This window comes from Pteropus alecto, unplaced genomic scaffold (assembly GCF_000325575.1).
Source record: "Pteropus alecto unplaced genomic scaffold, ASM32557v1 scaffold109, whole genome shotgun sequence".
In the NCBI taxonomy this organism is placed as follows: domain Eukaryota; kingdom Metazoa; phylum Chordata; class Mammalia; order Chiroptera; family Pteropodidae; genus Pteropus; species Pteropus alecto.
Genome location: NW_006494608.1, coordinates 5,014,282 through 5,020,665, shown reverse-complemented (window position 1 = coordinate 5,020,665; position 6,384 = coordinate 5,014,282). Strand labels below are relative to the sequence as shown.

The 6,384-nt window shown below is 39.2% G+C and overlaps 1 pseudogene; it reads right to left on the bottom strand.

The window, feature by feature from the left end:
- Positions 1–1,422: 1,422 nt before the first annotated feature.
- On the bottom strand, positions 1,423–1,541 carry LOC112473609 (annotated as a pseudogene).
- Positions 1,542–6,384: the final 4,843 nt, after the last annotated feature.

The window sequence follows — 6,384 nt, the reverse complement described above, 5'->3', positions numbered from 1 at the left end:
CCAGTATGTGGTCAATTCTTGAGAATGTTCCATGTGCACTAGAGAAGAATGTATAAGCAGCTGTTTTGGGATGGAAGGCTCTGCCAATGTCAATTATGTCCAGTTGGTCTAATGTGTCATTTAAGGATGTTATTTCTTTACGGAATTTCTGTTTGGATGATCCGTCCATATCCGAAAGTGGGGTATTTAGGTCCCTTACTACAAAAGTGTTTTGGTCTGTTTCTCCCTTTAGTTCTGTTAGTAATTGCTTTACTTATTTCGGGGTTCCCTGATTGGGAGCATAGATAATAATAAGTGTTATGTCTTCTTCGTGCAAGTAGTGTCCCTCAGTATCTTTCTTTACCTTTTTTACTTTGAAATCTATTTCGTTCGATATTAGTGCCATTACTCCCGCTTTTCTCTGAATGCCAATAGCTCGAAATACCATTTTCCACCCTTTCACTTTGAATCTATATTTGTCTTTAGAGCTGAGATGTGTCTCTTGGAGGCAGCATACGGTTGGGTTTTGTTTTTTGAACTATTCTGCAACTCTGTGTCTTTTTATTGGTGACTTCAGTCCATTTACATTTAGGGTGATTACTGAAATATGAGGTCTTCTTATAGCCATTTTATCTTTTGTTTTCTGGTAGCTCAGTGTTTCCATTGCTTCCTTGTCCTTGTGTCTGTTTTCTTTATTTTGGTTGGCTTTTGTGGATTTTTCCTCCGGTCCTTCTTGTTTTATGCTATATACTTCGGTTCTGAATCTTTGGCCTGTGGTTACCATTACGAATATATAAGGGATAGTTATACAGATATATACTTTATCTCCATTTCTCTTTGCTAATTTGGATCCTCAAATCCTCCTCTTTTCAGTCATTGTTGTCTCAATTTGCTGAACATTCACTACCATCTCACTATAGCAAATCTCTTATTTTAAGCTTATAATGTCGTGTTCTAGTAAGGGTTGCACTCCTCTGCTTTTATCAGCCTGCTAGTCACCTTACTCCTAATTATGTGTTCTTTTTTGTCATTTTTTTTTACGTGAGCTGACCCCTTTCAATATTTTCTGTAGTGCATGCCTCATGGTGAAGAATTCCCTCAATTTTTATGTCTGGAAAGGTCTTTTTTTCTCCTTCATATCTAAAGTAGAGCTTAGCTGGATACATTATTCTAGGCTGGTAGTTCCTTTCATTTTATAGTTTAAATATTTGATTCCACTTCTTTCTGGCTTGTAAGATTTGTGCTGAGAAGTCCAATGGTAATCTAATGAGTTTTCCTTTATAGTTTACTGTCTTCTTCTCCCTGGCTGCCCTGAGAATTCTGTCTTTGTCACTGATTTTTCTTTTTTCTTTTTTCTTTTTTTTTTTTTAGGTGAGGCAACCCTTGATTGACCTCACAGATTGCCAGGACCTTGTCTGCTTACAAACTCTTATTTCTTTTTTATGCCTACAGCACCTGGTCTTCCTAGGTGGTCTCTCCTCTGAGTACTAACCAGGCCTGACCCTGCTTAGCTTCCAAGATCAGACGGGATCGGGGTTGTTCAGGGTGGCATGGCTGTAGACAGTCACTGATTTTTAATAATTTTAATACAATATGTCTTGGTGAAGACCTTTTTGGGTTGAGATTATTGGGTATCCAATTGACTTCTTGAATTCCAAGCTCCAGCTCATTCCTTAGATTTGGGAAATGCTCTGAAAATGCTTTGTCTGAAAATGCTTCCTGTCCCTGCTCCTTTCCCTCGTGTTGATAATGCCCATTATTCTTATGTTTCCTCTCCTGATGGTATCAGCTCATTCTTGTATTTCTCTTTTATTCTTTTGCATTCTTCAGTTTCTCTCTTCTTCCTTCTGATTTATTTCTAGATTTCTGTCTTCAATATCACTGATCCTTTCCTCCATTTGGTTGACTCTATTTCCCAAGCTTGCTGTTTTATTTGTCAACTCTTGCAGTGTGTTCTTTATCTCTAGAAGATCTATTCAGTTCTTTTTGAGGTTTTCAATCTCCTTGCTAAAGAACTCATTCTGCTCATCTAGTTGTTTTTTTCAATTCCTGAAATTGTTAATATGATTCGTTCCTGAACTCATTGAGTTTTTTCAGAAATACCATTCTGAATTCTCTGTCATTTAAGTTGCTTATATCTATGTCTGTAAACTTATTTTCTGGAGATTTTTCTCTTTCTTTCTTGGTTGTTCATGGTGTTGAATGGACTATTTCTCTGCCTGGACATTAATGTAAGTGTGCTTTGCTTTTCTTTTTCCAGAAAAAAAGATTTATTATATAATGGTCCCTAGCCTGTTGCAAAGAAAGTGAGGTTTGTTTTGTTTTGTTTTTAGTTTCCAGTGGTGGTGTCTAAGCCTCTTGGATCTCTGCTTTATATAAAGTCTTAATAATGTCTTTTTTTTCTTATAAATGTTTAATCATGCTCACTATCCTCATTCTCAGTTTCCGTCAGTGTTAGTGACAGTTTTGATAGCATTTGCTCAGATTCCCCTGGGGCTCTGCAGTGACAGATCTCAGAGGGTATATGAGAAGGGGGCCCTCTGGGTTGGGGTTTGGGGCTATGGCTCAGCCTCGGTTTTGCAACCCCGGCCAGTAAAAATCGTTTGTTGTTTCTCTGCCGTCCCCGCTTTCCTGCTGTCCCCGTTTCTCTGCCTTCTGCCCTGGGCACTGCCTCTGGCCGCATGGAGCTCACAGAACTTCCAAGGAGGGCTGTTAAGGGAAGTCGCCACACCTTCTCCCTTCCCACTCCTCCTACAGGGAGCTCCAGCTGCAAGAGGCAGCTTCTTTGTTTCTACAAGTCCACTGCCCTACACCCAGGATTCTGACCTGTGATAGCTCTTATGTGCAGATTTCATTGGATAATGTTTAGCTTCGGAGGGCTACAATCCATTGCATTATCTAATATATTCTTCACCCCAAGAAATATTTTTTCCCCTTTGAGAATATATATTTAAGATGAATGAAAATGAATTAAATAGACTTTAACATTATTGGAGGAGAAGGAGTGAGATTGGACATCACTTGTAAAATTCTTAATCTTTTAGCAGAAAATGAAATGCGACATCTCTTGCAGAGTTAATCTTTTTAGTAAACCTAGTTAAGTTTTCTTCCCTCCTTTCTTTGGAAAAAGGCCCTCTCCCTCAAATCCTGATTCTTGCCCTGGTGACTCAGATCCTCTGGCTATTGATAAAGGTCATCAACCATTGTTAAGTAGAAATGGTGGTAAGCCAGGCAGGGCCCTGAGAGTCTGAGGGAGAGGGGACTTTAAACCAAAGGCCTTTCTTTTTACTCTTTAAGAAATACATTAACCAAGCCTGTTTCCCTTTACTCATTTATTAGGCAAATCAATATTAGAAACTAATAGATGTATGATTTAAATAACGAGTTTGTATTTTCTTTTCCTTGTCTAGGAACTGAGGTGGCACTTCAGCAGGCACTTAAGCAGGAAACCCAAGACCCCACCCTGGCTGAGGCAGAAAGGGAAAAAGCTCCATGAAACCCCTGTAGGCAGGGACTAAGGCCATTCTCAACAGGAAGCAGATAGAGAAAAAGAGACCTCCCGTTCCTAACATCCATACTAATAAGAAGGGGGTTCATGGCTTTTAGAAAAAGAGGTAGGCAGGAAAGTTAGTTAGGGGGTTTCTGGTCTGCCTGCAAAGATACTGAGGTCATCCTATCTTAGAAAAGGCCTACCCTAATCCACCCACAATTAGGCAAGCCAGAAGACAATTTTTTTTAACTCACACAAAGAAACCAGTAGGCAGAGATTTAGGTACCAGTTTAAGCCAATCACTCGCACCTGCTCAATGAAGACCCCAACAACCTTCAACTCACCTGAGTCTCATTATACTATCATCATGATATGATGCATATGCCCAGAAGTTCATTAATATCATTATAACAGATTGAATTCTGGGAACAAACATGCGCAGAAAGCAAAATGATGAATCACAGAGTCCCGTCAATCTTAGCTGTCAATCAAGGAAGCCCACTTCTCTAAGAAAAGTAACCACCCACAGCAAAAAAAAAGGGATAAAAACCCCAAAGTCTTTGTTACTAGGCCTTTTGAGCCACGCTTCTCTTGCTCAGGCCTGCTTCCACTTCTGGAAGTGTACTTTCCCTTCTAATAAAACTTTCCTTTTTTACTGTATTTCGATGTCTTGCTCAATTCTTTGTTCGAGATATCAAGAAACTGGACAACGTGCCAGGAGAGGACCCCACTCTCCAGTAACAAGAGGACTCTAATGGGTAACATTGGGGGTTGAAATAGTTGGCTTCTGGTATCATCTCTGTCCTGTACTGGCTGTATGGTCTTAGAAGGAATCGTGTCCCTTTTATTTCCATGTTTTGAAAAATACAAAAATAACAAAAACCTGATAGCTTGGAAAAATCATTTAATTTCACCAGACTCAGTGTTCTTGAGTGTAAGTTGAAAGAGCTGGCATAGATCAGTTGCTCTCAATTCTAGCTACATTTCCTGGAACATATAAAAGATATTTGTAAATGCTTGTCTATATCCCCAGACCAATTCCACCAGTCTCTGGAGGTTATGGTCCAGCCAGTGTTTCTCAAACTTTTGAATCACACTATTATTAAACACAGATTCCTGGGCCCCATTTCCAAAGTTTCTAATTCTGTAGGTCTGGGGCGGGATCTGTAACTGCTCCTTAAATTCATTGAAAATTTCAGCACTTCATCTTCTTCTTTCTAGGATACTTGACATCCCAGTAGCCTTGTCCTTTTGTTGCAACTATCCCAATATCTCAAAACCAGGATCAAACTAACCATCAATTTTTCTATATTCTTGCCTGGTTTTGCTCAGCACAGCCAGAGTGATTTATATAATCATTCTAAAACAAAAGCATGGTCTCCAACATCAAATTGTCCTTCAAATTGTCCTTGAAAATCTTTTTGAATGGCACATTTTAAATGCCCTTCTAATATTTGGAAAATTTTTTAAATTTTTAAATTTGTATCCCTCCTTTCCTAGTCTTTTCTGCAACTGAACGACTGGTCTATGACCCAGGTATCCTCAGTTAGACTCATCTTCATAAAACCTTGATTTTGAAAATCAACAATGTAAAAGAAGAGGTTCTTTGTTTGGCATCAATTTGACAGGCAAAGGCAGTAGCAGAAGCACCCACTGTTGAAGTTGGCAGTGGCTACAAGGCTGAGGGAACAGAAGCGTCTTCCTCTATGGGCCAAGGTAGACACATGGGGGAAGTGCGAGAACATTTAGCATATGGTATTACATTAAGTTCCTTGATTGTCCATGATTTGCCTTTATAACCTCCACCCTTATGTAGTTGGCTAACAGTAGGTGCTTAATACATTTTTAGCATTGATGACTTGCCCAAGGTCACTCAATAGGTAGAGAATCCAGATGTCAAATTCATTCTTTTGACTTTAAAGCCACTAATCTTTGCCAGATATAGTTGACAGAGCTATTTTCTGTGTTTGATTCCCACCATTAAGCCTGAGATAAATAGTGATGGTTGCTTACAATAAATTACTCATGCTTTCTGGCCTTCCTGCTTTTGGCTGGGCAGCAGACATGGTGAAACAGTTGCAGAGGTCATAATGCATTCCATATTTGCTAAAGGGAGTGATTTACTATGCCTTCTAAAAGATATAGTTGAGCTCTGTCCTTGCGAGACTCAACTTTGAGGACACTAGGCACTGAGGGAAGCCTGAATGATGAGAAAGTGGCTTGGTGGCCTTTGAACACCAGAGAAAGTTTCAGGAGAAATATTCAAGGTGGAAGGAAAATGGTTCTCTTCCATCCCTAAAGGACATAATAACAGTTTGAAATGAATGCAACTACTTCTTCAGTCATTTCAAAATTATTTTTACAGTAGTGCTGCCCAAGGCTCTCTACATATGTCACACTGATATATGAAGAAGAGCAAATGCTGTGTATTGGCTTTTCCATTTCTTCTTTCTCTTAGTACTTCCCAGGTCTCTCATTTCTAAATGGTGTCATATGACTTGTCCTAGCCAATGGTATGTGAGGAAAGTGATGTAAGTACCTTTGGGCTGACCCCTGAAATCTCCTATGAGACCCTTCAATTCTCTCTTCTGTCTCTTCATGACTGGAAGTAAATATTCCGATATTTGGAACTAAGCAATAGAAGAAAACAGGATGCTCGTGTTCACCACTTAGAGAAGAAATACCCTGAAGATTCACCCCAGAGAGATGACTGACAAAACTCTCTTTTAGACTGTGACATGCATGAGATATAACCCCTTTATTGTGATATGCTGCCAACACATTGTGGATTATACTAGTGACTGGTATTAATCACCCTGACTAATATGGAGCATGACCACAATTCTTGTCTACTGATTAAAAAACAGTGGATGATACTGTTTAAAATAAAATTTACATTACAGCAATTTAGTTTG